Genomic DNA, 20,439 nt, shown 5'->3' with positions numbered 1-20,439 from the left:
GACAAACCAGGTTTTAAAAATCTGAACTCCACAGGAATGGTAACTAAAAAACAGATCACCTGACAAAGGGGGTAGAAATTACAAGAGAAAAAGGATCTGATGAAGTAAGGAGTGAGTGAAGCAAGTGAAGACATCAGCAACATTTGATGAAGTGAGATCAAGTTTATGAAAGCTTATGCTCTATATATAATATTATTTAGTTAGTCTGTAAGCTGCATATGTACCCAGCCATATACCAGAATACCCATAGGCAATATTCAATGTGAGAGGTTTTTTATGCAGCTAGTGTCTTAAGAGGCCAATAGTATGCTGGGGGGGGGCGCTAAAGCAACGTGAGCATGAAATCCAGTTTCTTTGAAAAGGTAACAGCCAGTCTGTACCCAGGAAGCAGATGAGAGAGACTTAGAAAAGAGGCAGTACTAGAGTCTACTCATACTAAGCTTAAGGTACATGGATACAGTGTGGGAAGCACAAATGCCATAAGAATCCAGAACAGGTACTTCACCAGCATGACAGATTTGTGTAAGTAATGACATTCAGTAAAAAAAAGAGCCACCTCAAAATCAGAGGTGACTGAAGAATTTTTAATAAGCAAGATGAGCTATTTTTATAGTTTTCTTTAATTTTCATGGGACACAATAAATGGTAGTGGCATACGAATACAATTCTTCCTTCAGAGCCTGGAAATTATAATTGGTTTTATTCCACTACAAGGAACATAAAAGAAATGCAAGAGTGTGGTGTTGTGGTCCTTTGGTTAAGACAGCTTACATTTTGTGGACTTCAAAAAAATCAGCCTTATTTTACCTTGCAGTTCCTGCATATTCATACTTCAGATGATGGTACATTAAATAGAACATTTTTCATTTTATATATTTGAAAAATGATTGGACTGTAGCATTTTAACACTGCTCTATAATAAAGGCTTTTTGTAAGAAGTTCATCTCACTGGTTCAAATGGAGTGGCATTGTCTGCGAGCTCTCATTTCAAAATTATTGCACTTTTATCTTTTTCGTCATGCCACAAGATGTGAAGTCCAAAATATTTATGTTTCTGATTGTCAGTCTTTCCTTCAGAGAGATGTATGAGTGAAGACAAAATAGACAACTCGTTTTGTTGACTCAATAGAGGCATATTATCACAGCAAGATTATAATTCAGGTGTACAATACCTGTATTTTACAGAGTACAAAAATGAAACTGCCATGTACTGTGTGTCACAGCAGGTAACTAATATCAACAAAGTACCAAAGACTATGTTCAAATAACATTGTACGGGTCTAACTTCAACCCACAAAAGCAAGGCAATTCAAAGTTAAGCCTTAAGCTCTATCCTTAACCTACTCTGCTGTGCTTAGGAATTGCATTATAAATAAGGCTGAATTCTAATCTCAAGTGCATATGGCTGCACGTTGCCATGCTTCTGAGAAAAAAAATGCTGCTGCTTTTATATGCAGATTCCTACTGAGCTACACTAGATTTATTAAAGACATTGTGTACCAGTTGTATTTACCTAGGTTGGAAATAGCATGATTTGTGGATGTCAGGACAAGGATGGGAATTATGGTAGGTGTTTAGTTGAAGTGAAGTTTGGACGAGTAGATATTTCTATTTCAGTGTCATGGATGACAAAAGGTGGGGAAGGTGCAGTTTTGCAAAGCAGCATGCTTCCCCTCCCCCCTCATTTCTGTTGCACTGCAGTTGCCAACAGCCTGAGAAAAATAGTCCCTATATCAAGCTGAAAATAAAAATAAAATATTGTTCCTTCATCCCCTAAGTGCCAATTATACTAATCTTGAAATCTGGAATCTCTTCACTCACCATCAAATAATAATCTTATCTGGGTTTGAAAATGGCAGCTCTTAAGATCACACTAAAAGGTAGTGTAAGAAAGGAAAAGGGCCATAACCAACTGAAAGCAGGAATTTGTCCATAACAGCTGGTCTAACATTTGCTCTTTCAGAGAAGCAGATCATACATTTCTATGCATAGGATCATAGGAAAGTAGGGCTGGAAGACACCTCCCAAGACAGTGGCAGCCAGTCAATATGGGGTGCTCAGGCGCTGCCCCACGAATTTAAAATGACATGATCAATATCATGATTATGCTCATGCACTACGCATATACCACAAAAAGTTGATTATGCACAGTAAGCACCTCAGAGTGATCTCCTTACCACCCGAGTGGCGCATAAGCAGTAGAAACACTTGAACAGTTAAAATGGATTGCAATAACCACTTGTTTAAGTGGGCAGTGGGGCGCCTTTACTGATGTGCCGGCGCAGGTAAAGAGCTGTTGAGAGGAAGGTGGAAAGACAGGGGGCACCATGTGCAGAGACATGTATGTGGCCCCAGGCAACCTGCAGTGCAGCTCCAGCAGGTAAGTGGAGAGGGGGATTGAGGCCTCTGTATGGAGGGAGATGGACAGGGCTGGGGCTGCTGTCCAGCCAGGTGGGGCTTGGGGCTGGAGCCTCACTGCAGCCCTGTGTGCAGGGGGCGCAACACTGGGGCACTGGGGGTGAGGAGGGAAAAGCAGCAAGGAGGGTTTCTGTGTGGCTCCTCCACTCCTTGCAGCACTGGGTCATGTAGGGGGAAGCAGGGCAGCAGGAAACAGCAGTGAGCAGGGGGCCTGCTGTTCCCTGCTGTCCTGCCTCCCCCCCCACATGACCCAGCGCTGCAGGAAGTGGAGGAGCTGCGTGGAAAATCTCCTCACCGCTTCTTGTCCCCAGGCTTCCCTGGTGACGTGCCCCCTGAGCGCAGGGCTGCAGTGAGGGCCATGGCTCAGGGCTGCACTCCTCAAAGCAGTGCCAGGCGCAGGGGGCACATCACCAGGGTTGCAGGGGTGGGGGGGCGGGTGGGGATGAAGAATCTCTGCACAGCCCCGCTGTCCCCAGCTGCGCCGATTCACTTCTTGCGTGACACTCCACCTGCCCCACCTGTCTCGCAGGTCACCAGCCACACCTGTCCCAAGCTTACCTAATCCAGTCTCCAGCTCTGGACAGAGTCATGCCTGATTAAACCACCCCAGCCAGGATACGATCATAAAAAATCAGAGAGTAGATGTCAGATCTGAAAAAGGAATTGCATGCAGAAACCTGCATCACTTGTATATGAGGCTAAGTGCAGACATTCCAAAAACTCCAGTCACAATCAATCTCAGTTACACGGGTTTTTGTAAGCGATATAGTTTAGACTGGTAGCAAACAGAACACACATTTGCTCTTTGGTGGGGGGTAGTCAAATCTTGGACCAGGTTCTGCCATTGTTAAACCAGTCTATGTGGAGGACCTTCTGTTCTGTTATGGGTATAGCCTGGTTTCCAGTCACTTAAACTGGTAAAGTATAATGTCGATACCTGGCCTTAGTGTTCTAGGTTCTAGAAGAGCATAGATCCACATTATCTAACAAGAAGATTAAAGATGACGACTGATATCAGGAAGGCCAACTCCTACTCTGAACAGCCCAGCCTGCTAGGAAACAGAATGGGAAAGCCAGTTTTCTCTCACATGGCTGGTTGGGTCAATGGTACGGTACTGAGGTTGTAGAAGTTTCCTGCCTCCTCCTTCCAGCCTTTTGAGTCCATGAAGAAAGGAAGTTCCACATTCCTATATCATGGGAGCTACAACTGCAGCAGCCTCTTTTATGGGGTTTCAATGTGTGGAGGCTTCTTGTACACCTACATTCCCAAGTACCCTGTGAGATTCTGTCATAAATTTACCCTCCACAAGCCCAGTCTCTTATTAACTTCAGCAGAAGCTAGACCTTTATGGCTAACCTGTAATTTAACAACATGTAGTGCTTGAATTGCTTCTTATAAGCCTCAGGCATTTATATGCAATTGTTTTATTCCATATGAAGGGGAACTTACTGCATGATCTGAACAACCCTTGACATCAAGGACTTCAACAGGAGTAGCAGCATCTCTGCAGTTTGGTCTCTGGGTGAAGACCTAGAAAATGTTTCTGTAAAAGTGGTTTTTATATTCACTTCTGAAAGTGAAAATTCACCTCTGGAAGTGTGTAGAAATTGAGCACTGAGTGCATACAACATGCTCAGGCCCTTACTGATGGTGAGTAGCGCTTTATTGCATGAGTGGTCCCTTTGAGATTTATGGCACTGTCTATGAAAGGTGCTATTCAAAATAAAAGGAATGCCAGGAGCCAGATTCTGATGATGTTCTTTGATTAGGCTTGAAACCTCCGTCTGTGTGTAGATGAAATGAGAGACATGTGTGCACGACACTTTGAAGTGGGCTAAATGCTTTTTCACCAGTTTAATGGTGTCGGTGTTTGCACATGTCAGTGGCGTATTGCACATTAAGTCCAGTGGCTTAATTCAGGAAATTCAGTGGTGTAATGTGCCTTAAATGGCTTGAGGCACAGAAAACTAAAACTCCTTCAAGTTTTAGTTTGCTGCCCCTACAGCCACCGAGCAAAGTATCAGGCTCCATGCATCTCCATGGCTCTGCAGGAAGCCCTGCAGGCAGCCTGACAGCAGCCTGGGAAAGCAGCTCCGCCCAAGAAAAGCGGCAAGCCTGATCTTTTTTTTTCCCCTCCCCCTGGAGCCTGCCTGCCTGAGCTACACAGGAACCTGGTGCTTCCCTCCGCAACTGCGGTGCCCCCCAGGACTGCCTAAGCCAGGTGCCATGGAGGGAAGCACCAGCTCCCCCCCCCACCCACAGCCCAGGGACCGCTCTTCCTGCCAACAGCTCACCCTCCCCTTCCCACCAGAGAGGCAAGTAAGTCAGCAGAGTGTGTGCACGACACGGGGATTTAATCTAAATTGAAGCGGTGTTTTTTTAAAACCCACTGATTCAATTTAGGGCCCCCATTTCATCTACACATGCCCTTGGTTCTCAAATAGCATAATTCTCTGCTTAAAGATGATGTTTCTCCTATGTGTTTGACACACCAGACCAACATCAGGAAAGAATCCTTGCAGCCTAAGAAGTGGGTTTCATCAGAAGGGCACAGTCTCATAGAAAGCAATATCCAGTGAACAAGCAATGATTAAAAGTATGTCTACACTGCTCTACACCACTATGAAGGTGATCACAAAAAAATAAGCCTTATCCACTTATTCCAAGTGGATGATATGGGCAATCATGGCAATGAAATCATTGCCCATGTAGAAATATGGCAATCATGACATGTGTTTAGCACCCTTCCACTGTTCCCGATCTGGAGTATGGAGAATGGATGGGAGGGGCTCATTTCAGTAACAGCTTCAGGACCGGCCAACAGCCAGTTAAACATGCCAAAGGTGGGTCAAAATTTGTTCACTCCTTGGAGTGGGTTGTTTGCATTGCATGTATTCCTTATCTGCTCCTAATACATGCCAGCAATAAGTACACGACCCTGCATTGACCCAGCTGCACTGACCAATGAGTAGGAGCCTAAGATCCCCCTTCCCACCCACTTTTTCTCAGGTATTATCTTTGTAATGGGAGCTGCACAGTATACCAGATTTGGATCCACAATCCATGTAATCTGTTTCTACCAAGAAATTATGAAGGACTCGCTCAGCCACATAGCATAAATTTAATCTAGCCCCTGCTATATTTGTATAGTATAGAGTACACAGGACCACAATCCAAACTGGTGCACAAGGTATTACTGCAGTGTAAATTAAAACAATGTTAATGCTATGTATTGCAAGTATATTTGTATCTATACTCCTTTTTTCCAACAGGGCAACAATTCTACTGTTAGCTATTCAAGTAGATTAATTATAGTGCTTTGCAACAGAAGAACCCAAGAGATACCCAAGGCCTGTACAGAGGAATTTCCTAAGAAAATGAACCTGAGATTTTAAAAATAAAAAAAAATGACAATTGCCTCAATTATCATAGCTATATACTCTGTAAGAAAGATCAGAGAAGACTCTTTTGTGTCAGTTTTATTTTGAACCCCTTTTGCTGCTGAATGTGGGAAGAGATTAGTTCACTGCTAATTGTGCTGTTGGTTTTGTGATTCTATGAAAACCCCCCTAAAAGTCTGTATGCAAAACCAGTGAGGTAGAACATGTTTGACAAGCTTAGTTCCAACATGACCAATGTAGCAGGAAAAGATTTTAAAATCATTGCCTCTCTTCAACAACAATAGTACATACAAGTGTTTACAAGAGGATTAAAAGCTGCTTTAGCAAGTTGTATTAAAGATTCCTTTATCAGACAAGTTTTATTGAAAAACCTGTTACAGCACTATCCAGCTCATCAGATTCAAACAGAAATGGGTTATTTTATTTACTTGATTTTACTTGCTTTAAAGAGAAGCAGGATGTATCTGTAAAATATACACACCATGGCTACAATAAGCCATACCTATTAACAGCCTGCCCAATTACAACTACAGCAAAAAACCCACAAGCAACGACCCCTAGCACCTGGTAATTAAAATTGCTAATCACCAGCAATTATCTGGCAAAGCTTTATAGCCAAGCGAAACAGTTTGACCCTTTGCCCATTGAAAGAAGAATGTTTGCTGTCTATTGATAAGTGCTTAGGCAAAGCCGTGTTCGGCTCTCATCCATTAAGTGGCTACTAATAAGAAGTCAACAAAAGAGCTCTGACATCTGTGGTGGGTACTTCTAGCAGACCAGGTTTGAGAGCACAGGTGTCTGATGTGCTCCTGCCACAGAAGCCATACAGGGGAAGGAAAGTTTACTAAAAACTCTAAACAAACTGTCCTCATTTCAAAGCTAGTACCTCTGTGGTCAACAAGTAACTGCAGTCAGATTCTGTGATGGAGTTCAAACTGATTGTTGTTTTTCAAGAACAGTTGTTTGCTTTAAAAGTCCCTGCATAGGCATAATTAAATAGAGGTACAAAGTCATTTCAGGTTAATAAATTATATAAAGAGCATCCTGTCTTTTATTGCAAGTTTGTTTTCTGCTCTTATTACAAATTGAGTAAAATATTTAAAATATCATGTTAGTGTTACCTGTCAGACACAGACAGTTTAAGAGAATCATGATTCTTCCCATAAGTGGCTATTATGGCCCTAGCTATTCAAGTATCCTTCAGTTATAGCTCCAAAAAGCTATTGCTAGAGATTATTTTAACTCCATTCAAATGAGTCAATTAAAACTCCTGTGCTCACCAATGGGCCTTATAAGGTTTTAGATTTTTTTTAAAAAAAAACAAAAGCAAACTTTTAAAAGTGTGTCAAAACATATATTGCAAGCTAGCAAAGAATAAATTAGCTACAAAGTCTGCAGAACAGAGCATCCTTTAATCAATTCCTCCCAGACTGGGGAAAATCGCAAAGACAAGCCAGGAGCTGCTGATGTCCAGAATCAAACTGCTGCAGCCTGATGCCCTTCTAAAGTGATGTTTTAGGCTAGAGACAGAAATTGCACATAAACCAGTACAAGTGATCAGAAACTGGTTCAAACCTGTAACACAACAGAAGTGCAGTGCACATAAACCATTTTCAAAATAGCCAAAACTGGTTTAAGACAAACCTGGATGGATGTAATACCAGACTTAACTGATTTAGGTTAAATCACTTCATTGAACTTCTGTCCCAGATCCCCTCCAGATTCAAGTTAATTCACAGTCCCCCAGCATCCAAGGATGCCTAGCACCTCCCCTGCAAACCCCGCTCTTCACAGGGTAGGCAGGCTAGACTTGGCCCAAGCTCTCTGCCCCAGCTAAGCAAGGAGATGTGCTCTAGCACCCCCTGGCTTCTGGCCTGAGCCACTGCAGGCATGTGGCTGCATTTTTAGAATCACACCTGAATGTCTGTTCACTTGCTTATCAGTTCAATCTATGCAGCTTGGACTAACCTGCAAAGACTGAATTAATTCAGCCTTGGGATTTTTGATTGTGTGTACTTAGCCTTAGGGATCACTTGGAAACTTACTGCTTGAAGCTGGAGTATTAAAGAAAAGAACAGTGAAACAATCAATCCCAAAAGCACATTTGCACAGAGACAGAATTTTTTTTATGTAACAGTTTATGTATGTATAGTAACTTTCATTGAATAAGATCTCAAAGCACATTACGAATAGATTTACCTGTCTGTAGCGGAGCACTAGGGTGCTTGCTACTAGTAATGGCGATGCGGGCTTAGCTGCCAATCAATAGGGCAGCACAGCCGGGGGTTGCCAAAGCAACTGAGTGGGTCAGCTGACCGCCAGGGGGCAGGGACTGGCCTGTTTAAACACACAAGGCTGAGGCCTATGGCAGTTCCCTTCTGGCAGCTTGAGTGGCAGGAGCTCTTCTGAGGAGCAGAGCAAGAGCTGATCAGCCTGGGCATTGGCATACGGATACAGGGTGGAGAGGACCCTGATAAGGATATGATGGAAGGTTGGCTTAAGGTTTATGTTATAGCCAAGAGGCTCTGTGTTCTGTTGTGGTTTTGAAGTTGTTGTGGCCCCGGAGGGGGAGACTTTGGTTTTGTTATTATACTACCGGAGGACTGGGTGAGGCTGTAGGGGAAGGAGGAGGCCTCATTAGGAGCTACCCAGCAAGGTGAGGGTGCTCCCAGCATGGTAGAAAGTGCTGTATTTGGGGGTGTCCCAACCCCAGTGGGGGTGGCTATTGGGATAATTAGCGTGGTAGAGAGTGCTGTGTTTTGGGGTGTCTTGACCCCAACCCCAGTAGGGGTGGCTATTGGGATAATTTCAAGGGAGCTACCCAATAGTGTGGGGGTTCCTGGTGATCCCGGCCCTACGGGGTGGTATTTTACGAGGCCCCAGAGAGGGCGAGAAGTATGGGACAAGACTGCTCCTCGCCCTCTCTGGGGTAAGAGCCTGAAGAAAGGTGACCACATGAGCAGAGACCCAAGTAGGGCGAGTGTGCGGTTGGAGCCCTGAGGCAGGGCAAGCGCACAGTCAAGAGCCTGAAGAAAGGCAACCACGTGAGTAGAAGCCCGGAAAGGGCGAGACAGGGCTTGCGCCAGGAGCAACAGGGTGCCAGCCAAGTACGCGACTACAAACCCGAGTGGGGTGAATGCACGTATAGAAGGTGCGCACAAGGGAGAACTCCGGGTAGGGCAGGGTGCATGGGACAGGGCCTGGGGAGGGTGCATGCACACTAGGAAGCTCAGAGAGGGCCCTCACCAGGGAGGTTCCTGTGTAAGGGTGAGTACTTGGAGCGCACCCAGAGACATAAGAACGTCCGGTACACCAGCAAGGCTTGGGGCGTGCTACAAGGGCAGTTGGAGACATGCGTAGCCCATAAGGCTGAGATGCACCAGGGTACTCCTTTATAGGATAGGGGCCAATACAAAAAGTAACACCATGCCCAAGGGGACAGTAAGGCAGCCTCCCATTCATATTAAGACCATCAAAGTCATGGTGGGCGAGAAAGAGACCCAACTTGGCATGGTAGGGGTGCGAGGGGAGATTATGGCCACTCCTGCACCCTGCCCCGTGACACTGACTATTAGCAAGGCTTAGGCTTAGCACTATCCAGGGCTGTTGTCCACCAAAAAATGTGCTACATCAAAGGACCAGAGTAGATCCTGTCAGCATAGAGGAAACTCGCTCCAGCTCCTTCAATGTTTCTGCTCATTTGTTCCCACCTAGAGGTCACCTTCATCTCTCTTCCTGTACCACATGCGTAGGATTAAAGCTGCCACAGACCCTGAACCACTGGGATGGCTATACTAGCCTCTTTACCAGTATATTGCTCCCAAAGCCTGATCATTGCCCACTCCTGGTTTTAGTTCTCCTCACAAATCTTTCCCAAATAAAACTTCTCTCTTGCCAGCAGAGACCCTTTTCTTTTGTGTGTCTGCACATATCACCTAGCACAGTATAGATATTCAATGAAGATATAAGTTACTGAAGATTTCTGTCCCATAATTAGTTGAAATACTGTAGTACCAAGGCATTTCAAATCACAAAGCTTGGAGCTGATGATTGAAATTTTTATATAAAAATTATAAAGATTTCATTGAATATATATATTTTTTTCTCTTCTACATTTTAGAGTGTCTCTATATTATCTAGTCTCATTTCCCCGCCCCCCCCCCCCCTCCCTTCCCCTGGCATGAAAAATAAAAAATCAGAGTTAAATTTGGTGTGGAAGCTTTGGCATAGAAATAGGTTATTCTTAGTCATACTGCATTTTTTGATCTGCATTGGTAACGTCATGGGACTTTTATCCATGATTGTATGTAACCTTACACCATTCAAATCCTAGGGCCAAATTCATCTTCCAGCAAAGTCAATACAGGAAATAAAGTTACAAGAGCTCCACACCAGTAATTGACTTGGCTTCTACCCAAATCAAGTGCAAGAGAGATTGTAAAAGCCAACACTCCATGGATACCAATGCTCAAATTCTTCCTTCTGCAAGTTTATTTCATGGTGATCCATCTTGTGAGAGCAGATTAACAGTCTTGCAAAATGTATATTGAGTTATACCTAATGGCTAATTCCCTGATTTAGCTGGGGCAATGGAGGATCAGATGAGTGAGAGGAATAGGAGCAGATCTGTCCCACATTCTGATAATACAGAGCATCTGAAATACTAATATATTTCACAAGCTACAGTCAACATAGTCTATTCAATGTTGGGGAAAAACCAGGTGCCTGAGTAAGGTTAAGGGTATTTGCAAAATGTGGTATGTCCATACATATCACATCTTGCATCTCAAATTGAATGCTGAACTTGAGTTCCATTGTCTAAAACTGCAAAGCTGTAGAAAGCTCATTAGGAGTGGGCTATTACATTGGTTCTGTGATGAGTAAATGCATGAGGGTTTTCAGAATTATGGGGCTTTTGGAAAGCTGGAGTGGACACAACCAATGACTACTCGTGGCTGAGAGACACCCTAACCCCCTCCAAGAAAAAAGGATGGAACAAAGGGAAGAGGATCTAAAATGTCACATATATTACTAGTCATCCTAATGCTTTTTTATTTATTTATATACACATCTGCATTTCTGCAGGCACATGTATAAAGTTTGTAAAACTGCATAAATTATAGGAAAAGCACATGCTTCTAAACAGCAACTCCCCCTTTTCCCTGTTTATATGAAAGCCTGAGAGTAGAGGTGACTGTACCCTAAAGGTCAACAAATCTACTATGGGACCACCTTGGGAATCAAATTCCAGAGTCAAGAGCTCTCTACTAAGAATGCTTTGCAACCAGCCTGTAGACAATTAAATATAGGGACTTCCTGTTCAAGTGCACCAGCTAGCCTGCACTGTCTGGCAGCTCAGGAGAGGAAAAGTGAGAGCCAGGTCTCAAGCCATTTAAAGTTTTGATCAGGCCAGATAAATGCCATGCCACACTGGGAGTGGTGTGCAGTCACTGGCAGATTTACCGCAAAACAAACTGTACAGGGGCAATAACAGGGGGCCCCAAAATGCAGGAGAAATCTGGCAAATGACTGAACCGAATAATCGTTGCAAGTCACAAAGTGGTCCAGGCTTTCTGCATTCTGCAAACTTCTTCTGCGAACTGTGCTCTAAGCATGGTTTTTTTAAATAGTCTAGAAAATAATTTGCTTCACCATTTTTGCTGTCTTGGCAATAGCATAACAGCAACTAAGGGAAATCATCATTTGCCAATCAAAGTCTGCCTGCTTGACCAGTTATCCAAATGAACAAAAGCACCCTCCCCCACACGTGGCAACAAACATTCCCGTGATTTGTCACTAGTATGCAATGGTTCAAAATCCCATTTTCACTGAGCCTGATAAAAATGCTGGATTAACTGCATTAAACCTAACTGGGTGGCCCACAGCCCACTCAGGCCCACCCATGGCCACGCCCCTGCTCTTAAGGTCAGTTTTTTAGAAATAACAAAGCAACACTAAGAGTCTGGCAGTCAAAAACGCAAAAAAATGAAGGAGAGGCAAGAAGACAAAGCTAAGCAAAAAGGCGGTTTGTCAACTTATTTTAAAAAGCGTGAAATATTGAATAGGGGGAATTCATCAAAAAGTCTGGGCGAAGAAACTTCTGAATTATCTTATCACTTGCCAAATTGTGGAAATACCACGACTGCAAAAGTTGAACAAGTGAACTCTGAAGTAACAACGGAACTACAAAATATTGGTAATTTTGTCAAAGCAAGGGAAGAAACCTATCCTAAAGATATTGTATTATGGCCAAAATCTGTTTCATTGGATATGATAGAATATTTCTTAGTAAATTAACCAAAAAACATAGGTAATATGGAAAATTTGAGAAAAGAGTATGAGGTTGGAGGATGAAAGCAATTTAGAGGTCTTCATGAGTCCCATTTTCTGAGGATGAAGAAAGATGGGATGACAGAAATGAGAATTTGGTTGACTTTTTGGAAACCACTAAGGCAGTCTACTGTTATGTTTGTAAATTATTCCCTGACCACAGTAAAAGAAAACAAACATTCATCAGTGGGCACTCTAATTGGAGAAACATTGCAAGAAATTTTGCTGATATGAAATTTCCAAAGCTCATATTAATGCTACATGTAAGATCATTCAAAGGTGTAAATTATCTGGAAGAACTGATTCTGTGTTATCGGCTAAGTTTGAAAAGGAGTGTTCTTATTGAAGGAGAGTGCTGAGACATGCTGTTGCCACGGTCAAACTGCTGTCTTCTTTGGTACTACCTCTGAGAGGACATGATGAGTTATCATTGTCAAATTGAAAAGGTAATTTTGTAACTTGCTTTGACTATCTTAGTGAATTTGACGATTTTCTCAAAAAACATTTGAAAATTTGTCAGTATTGTGGCTCAGGGAAGGCCAACTTTTTAACACACCAAACCTACAATGAATTTATCACTATAATGGCAGAGCAGAGAACTCCATTCAGGTGGACCGAAAAAAGGTTATTAAGTTTTTTTTTTAATGAAATGCTGTTATCCAAAGCACTTTACAGTAGTTAGCTAATGGTACAAGTAACATTTGGAAAGATCATTAAGTGGTCTGCTGAAACCCTCAGCCATTTTCAAGTGGTCTGTGAAAAAAAAAATTAGACTACAAAAACAATCGAGGTATCTTTCTTTATTTTCATTTACTTTCTATTATTTATAATATAGGAGGAGGATGAAGAAAAAATAATAAAAAATGGGACCACTGTGGTACTATTGCAGCAAGTCTGTCGCACTATAAAGCCCAATGTTTTCTAGTGGTGGGTGCTGTGTAACTACTACTACATCCCTTTTTGTGCTTCAGCATGTAGTGCTTGATCACAAGTATTCTCTCATGCAGAGAGAATACTCCAATCTAGAAGACAGAAAGGTGTTGCTTATTGTTGTACTGTGGCCTGTACCTGAAAAAGAAGGTCACAGATGTCTAACTGGCAGCAGATGCAAGATGATGCTTTTGGCCACTCTTGCCATGACTGCCCCTAGAATTAGATGCTATTCCAGAAGCACCTCCATATTGCCAATTTCTTGACAAAGGTTGGGCAAACCCTCATCAAAAAGTTATTGAAACCCTTTCCTGTGTTCGCACAAGAACCTTCCCTTAATATCATTTATACCTTACCCAGGTAAAACTTGCTCACATGCATCTCCCAGTTTCAACCAGACTCTTGTTAAGCAGACACATTGTGCAGTCAAAGCTCAACAAATAGGAAACACAGAATTACACACCATCAGGAAAATGATAGCATAATATCTAAGCTACTGCAGCATCCCCCACCCCAGCCTCAGTACACAATAGATAGGAGGGGATCAGAAAACAGAGCTTGAATGCACCCTTGGGAAGAGAACCATGGGGTCAGGTGAATGGTCTAAACCCAAATTCTTAGATTTGTTATATCTAACCGTTAGCTTGAACTCCAAGTCTTGGTCCACAAGACAGGAACAAAAAGTTCTGGAATAGGTGCCTTTGCTACACATGAATTAATTTTATGCACAACTTAGAAGGGAAAAAAATCCCAAAACAGTTTTTTCCCCCAGTGACCTGGAGATATAAACTAACAAACCCAATGGCTGAGAACAACACTCAAACATTGACTTCAGGGGTGGAATTGTATTAATCTTTGTGCATCTCAGTGGGAGTTTTCTAGCTTCGTAAGTGGTGTTTTTGAAGGGGTGGACCTTGCATGTTTTAAACCCAATAGCTGAGTGATTAGGATACTCACCCAGGAAGCTGGCAACCCAAGTCCTAGGTCCCTTTGTCCCACTGGCATTTTGAACCTGCATCTGTCTGATTTTCAGCACTGTGCCTCTTCCCCCACTCACTAATCCTGGGTGTCTAGCCAGCTGCATGTTCAGGACCTGGACGTAGTATGCATCCAAAATGGTGGCATGTACATAGCCACCAGGCGGGCGGGTGCCTGCTGAGCATGTTCGGTCTACATGCCAACACTTACGCATTCACACCGCAGGGGAAGAAGAATAGCAAACTGTAGCAGATGCCTCTAGCACAGGCACTAGAGACCCTTTTCACAAACCCCAGGCATGAGGGACTTTCAGGACAGGAGGGATATGTGAAGGACAGGCCTGCAGCTTAGAGCATTTTGTGAGATTTCAGGCAGAATCAGAGGTCTGTAACTTAGATAGGGCCAGTTTTACCTGTAGTTCAACTTAGTTGGAGTACTGCGTCCAGTTCTGGGCGCCGCACTTCAAGAGGGATGTGGACAGCATGGAGAGGGTCCAGAGGAGGGCCACTTGTATGATCAGGGGACAGCAGGGCAGGCCCTATGAGGACAGGCTACGGGACCTGAACCTGTTCAGCCTCCAAAAGAGAAGGCTGAGGGGGGATCTTGTGGCCTGTTATAAACTAGTCAGGGGGGATCAGCAGGCATTGGGGGAGTCACTGTTCCCCCGAACACTGCCAGGAGTGACCAGGAATAACGGTCACAAGCTGGCAGCAGGTAGGTTTAGGCTAGATATCAGGAGGCGCTACTTCATGGTCAGGACGGCTAGGATCTGGAACCAAATTCCAAGAGAAGTGGTGCAGGCTCCTACCCTGGGGGTTTTTAAGAAGAGGTTAGATGAACACCTTGCTGGGGTCGTTTGACCCCAGTACTCTTTCCTGCCATGGCAGGGGGTTGGGCTGCGTGATCTACTCAGGTCCCTTCCGACCCTAGAAACTATGAAACTATAAACACTTCCTAAACAAAAAACAAAACAAAACACCTTAGTCAGGGGTCTACAGCTAACAGCCCATGGGCCAGAAGCATTAGATCCAGCCTGCTGAGCAGGGGTTTTGGCAGTATTCAGCAGTGCAGGGCTTCACCCAAACTACACCACACTGTGTCAACCTATGCCTGGGCATTTAACCCATACTGTGGCTGAGCAGCAGAGAGAAGCAGTGGTAGGGAGAAGGGGCAGCTGGGTCCTAGCACCACCCTTCCTCAACCTAAGCTGAATCACTTCAGCTTACCATTGAAAAACATTGTTAACTAGGGACCTACTTCAATCATGGTTTTGCAGTTTTCATGGAAAACATGAAAAATGGTCATCTCTTCAAAAAATGGCATTGGCCATGATTTCCCGCAGAATTGACTAAAAAAATGCTTACCGGAAAACGAAGATTTAGACTTAAATTTAATACTTAGATTTATAATGGCCATTTATACGATATTTCCATGAAATTTGTTATTTAATTATGCAGTTTTTGTGTCTCAGCCAAACAGCAGCAAGGAAGTGGAGCTACTAGGGCCCCTCCTCCAATCAGCGGCGAGAGGCAGGGCTGCAACAAACTGCCCTGAAATCAGCTCTGCACTCCATGCGCAGGCTGTGAAAAACCCTTTGTCTCGCGACGATTTAAGTAGGTCTTTATTGTTAACCTCTGACTTAAGTGAGTTTTTCCAAAATATAGGGGCGAGTTGTCCTGTTCAAGAACACAAAACACAATATAATTCTAATAGTATGTTAAGGCAACATTCCAGATTCCCTGTCGAGTTTTGGTCCTATATAGAGCTATTAAAAAACAAGGCAGGCTTTGATGTCTACCTCGACTCTCAGATTCCACAAGCAAAGTATTATGTATCTGCCTCATACACAGCAACTAACAAAGTATAGCAGGCACCACAAAGCACTGTCTGTTTTCTAACTATGCATTAGACAGGAATTTTACATTTCATACATCATTCACAATTTAGTGCAGGAAGTCCCAAAAGCCACAAATCCTTATGCTACTCTCACATTAACAATCTCCGTTTCTTTTTTCTTCCCCCATTTGCTTTGAAAATTGGTCAAGGAAGTTGGGTGCAGAGAAAAAAAACAGTGCACCAGTTCACTTTCTGCCTTATTTTTTATAGGAGAAAAATCAGTATTAGCATGAGATTATTCTACAATAAAAAGATGACAGCATTTTAAAAATATTTACAAATTACTATTTAGTGTCACTTCATTATATTCTCTATTAAAAATACTATGGATATTAGGATAATGTTGTCAACTTGCAAGGCAAAGCGGTGACAATTTTTTATGTTGATTGCCCCATCTTATTTTGCAAGTACTTAAGGCAGCACTGGAGTAAATAAAAACCTGTAACATCAAATCAATAGCTTGTCTAGCTGGGTTTTCTGTCTGAAAGTACCCTTACAAAATGATTGAGAAGGCTATGCAAGGATATCTAACAGGGAGTTATGGAATTTTCTACCCATGGGGAAATTTCTTGTTCTTAACTCTGTTGGTGAGTGGCTGGTTTATGCCCTGAAGCATGAGCTTATATTCTAGCCACATTTTATCCTATCTAACGTAACCATAGAAGTTCTCATTATCCATGTAAATGTCTAATCCTTTTTTAAATCCTTCTAAGCTCTTAGCCTCTATAGGCTTGTCTATATTACAAAATTTCAGCCTAGTTGACATAATCCTGAACATAGTTTGGCCTTATCTATACCAATAGATCAGTTCTGATTCACATCAGGTCAGACAACGTGATTCTTCACAATCATGCTGGGACATGATAAAATTATGGACCAGTAATAAAGACAATCCTTAAGGTATCCAGTCAGTAAGGTATGGCAAGACTGACTGTATTGATAATGCATTTTTTTATAATTTTTAAATTTGCTTCATTCCATCACCATTGGTTTTATATCTCATCATCATCCGTAAATGGAAACACTGAGTTAACCTTTTTTACTTAGATAAAGAGCAACTCAGACAACAACATGGGGGTGGGAGGGAACTTGTTACTGAAAAAATTGTAAGACTTCAAATGCCCCCTATTCCATTTATTCCACTTAATTGTTGAAAGAACAAAACCAACAAAATTTATTGTTGTTAAATACCAAGATAATGAGTTTTCTGGTAACCTAATTCCATCTTACCCCGGATGAAACAATATCCTACCCAGCTGAAGAAATGGGTAGAAAATGCAGTAATGACAATGATTCAGGTAGTAGCAGTGATCAAGTACCAGTCTTTATATGAAGTGACAATATTTTTGAACTAGTTTGTCCTCATTTATCTTATATCTGTGTTGATCAACACTATTTCTTTCAGTCTTCACAAAATGTCTTTAGCTATTCTGGTCACCCTGCTCAGGATAGTACCCCATTTGATACTCTACCACAAGGATAGGCAACATTTTTGGGCCAGAGTGCTGAAAAACACCACAATGCCTACCTCAGAAGGTGCTGGAGTGCCGGCATGGCAGAAAAACAAAATGCGGACAAGGGGTACATGGCAGGATGCTCTGCTTGTGCCCCTTGCCCCCCACCCAAAGCCTCTGCCTCCCAGCCCTGCTGCCCCTTGCTCCCCACTCAAAGCCCCTGCCCCACAGCCCAGGCTCTGTGGCTGTCAGCAGCTACCCCAGCTCTGGATAGCTGCTGGAGCCCAGGCTGCTCCCAGCAGGGTTTGCAGTGTCCAGCCCGGGCTCCTGGCTGGCAGCAGCTCCCCAGACCTGGGGGCTGACTGCAGCCGAGAGGCCCCAAACAGCTGCATCGGGCTCTGGGCTCTGGCATCAGCTCCTCGCCGGCACGTGCAGGTGCGTGTCAGAGCAGGCAGTGGGGGAGGAGACTGAGGCAGCGCAGTCTCGGTCTCTCCGCTGCTCCCGACACAGAGCTGGTGACTGGGCCCCAGAGCCTGGCACAGCTGTTTGTAGCCAGCCTGGGCTCTGGGCAGCTGCAGCAAGCAGTGGGCAGGCTACACACAGCTGCACCAGGCTCCACAGCTCTGGCATCAGCTCCGTGCTGGTGGCGACTGCGTGTGCACCTCAGGGCGGTCAGCAGGGCAGCGCTGCCATGTGACCCAAAGCCAGGTGACCCACTCCAGTGCAAATCCAGCTTAGCAAGCCACCCAGGGCTGGCCCAGGTCTCACCATGCGCCACGTCCCCACAGGCACAGCAGAGCAGAGGTAGGACCTGGTGTGGCACATGGGGACTGCGTGCCGGGCTCAGCCGGGTCCTGCCAGCACTGGGGCTGCTCCTGCCACCTGGCCGGGCCCTGCTGGGTCCTGCCACCATGGGCCAAGTCCTGCTGCCATGGTCCTGACCCAGCCGGGCGGCAGAGGAGCCCCAGGGCTGGCAGGACCCAGCAGGGCTTGGCGCACAGTCTTTCCTCTGCTGCTGTCAGCACAGTCAGTCAGGTCAGTTACAGGCCCTGGGCAGGGGGGCGCTGTGGCCCTCCAGGGTGCCTGTGACCCTGAGTGGGGGGGCTGCAGCCCTGTGGGGATAGGGGATGTGGCCTTCCAGGGCAGAGCTGGAGCCCTGGGGAGGGCTAGGGCCCTCCAGGGTGCCTGGGAGCCTGGGTGGGGGAGCTGGGAGCCTGTGGGAGATAGGGGTTGTGGCCGTCCAGGGTGGGGGCTGGGGCCCTGGGGGGACATTCCATGTGCTGGGGGGGGGCTGCACCCTGTGGGAGCCAAGGGACCCACCCCTCCTGAGCAGCCCCCCACAAGGTCCCCCATACCCACAGTCTCCCCAGCAATTGCCCCACACCTACCCACACACCAACCAACCCACATCCCTCCACACACACCCACCTTCTCCCACACCTCTTCCCACCCCTTTCCTGCAAACACCACATCCCCCATCACACACCCATCATGTGTGAAGAAAACCAAAAGCACACATCAATACATATAGGTATTTAGAATTTATTTTATCATGATAATAGAGACACTGGTAGGCTTCCAAATTGCTTTGAAGTTGTAAATACACCAATAAAACACTACCCAACTGATCGCTGTCTCTCTGTCTCTCTCTATATAGGGGTGTGTGTGTGTGTGTGTGTGTGTAAGAACATGGATTTGGGGGTATTTTTAAAAATGGACTTGGGATGCTGCTGCAGCATTCCAGCTGGCAGAAGAGGTAGTGTCCCCAGGTACCAATTGGCTGGGCCCTAGAAGCTACTGAGAGTGAGTAGCCCTAACCTGATTGCCAGGGCAGCTTTTTGTATGGATGGGGACAGGACAGGGCAGCTTTTTATACTGCTGAGGCCAGGACATGTGCTGGCCCTGGGCTGTAACTCCCCCTGGCTGCATATGTTGGAGGAGCGAGGCAGGGTTTTTTTGCCCCAAGTGGCACAATTTGATCCACAACAAAGTGCATGTCTGAGCACATGCGCTGAAGCAAAAAGCCCCAGCTCAAATTTGCACTGCTTCTATTTGAGCTGCTGCAAGCGCATGTGCTTGCATGAGTGGACGCGCCCTATGAGGTTATGAAGCTCATCTCAATTTCCTCAGAGAGTCATCTCTAATCTTTGTCATGTGGCAAGATCTTCCCTTTAATTTTCACTTCCTTTTCCCAATGGTTATCAAAAATGCTAACCACTGCCACCATTGCCGGTATACCTGCTCAGAAAACCACACAACTAATATTTCATAATGCTGAAAGTTGAAGAATCCTCTCCTCCCTCCCTTCCCCTCTGCTGCCCTTCACCCCCCACAATCTATCTACCACAGTTGTCAACCCAATTTTTTTTTTTACTAACAGTCTGGAAATGTTTTTAACTGACAATCAAACTTTTTTTGATTGTCAAAATTTTGATAGCCAAAAGTCACCCCAAACACTAAAACCCACAGGGGTTCCTGTGGGCCACAAAGCCCTGACGCAGACCTCCTGCAGGGTGCCACTGCCAAGCTGCACTCACTTTTAGACATAAGAAGATACTACTCTATTCTGCATCCTGCCTCATTCAAGCTGTCAGTAAAGCTCACAGTTTCCTGTTGTTTTACTGATAGCTCACTTTTTTTTTTTAACAGATTTTACAGACAAACATTTTGAAACTTTTTTTTTCAAAACTGTCCGTAAATTGATGGACAGTTTGCAATCCTGCTATCTGTCTCCTATGGTATTCACTTGCTTAGCAGCAAGTGTACAAAACAGTATAAAAACTTGTACAAAACTGTGTTAAAGAGTTTTTGAAAGTTCAAATAAATATCCAGCAGACTTCTTTTATTCATTATTTTCCTGACATGCTCAAACAATTTTGGCAAATTTCAGAGGCTTAATATTTCCTTTAGTAATATATCCTGGTGTCTACTGTATATTATGTGATTCAGCATTAAATTCTAGATAGTTTATTAAATGTCTTTGGTTATTCTAACTAGTTTACCTGCTACTGAGGAAGGCTGGTGGTCTGTG

This window comes from Crocodylus siamensis, chromosome 1, assembly GCF_052110815.1.
Source record: "Crocodylus siamensis isolate JL-2025a chromosome 1, ASM5211081v1, whole genome shotgun sequence".
Lineage (NCBI taxonomy): Eukaryota > Metazoa > Chordata > Crocodylia > Crocodylidae > Crocodylus > Crocodylus siamensis.
Note: the sequence above shows the minus strand (reverse complement) of the source record.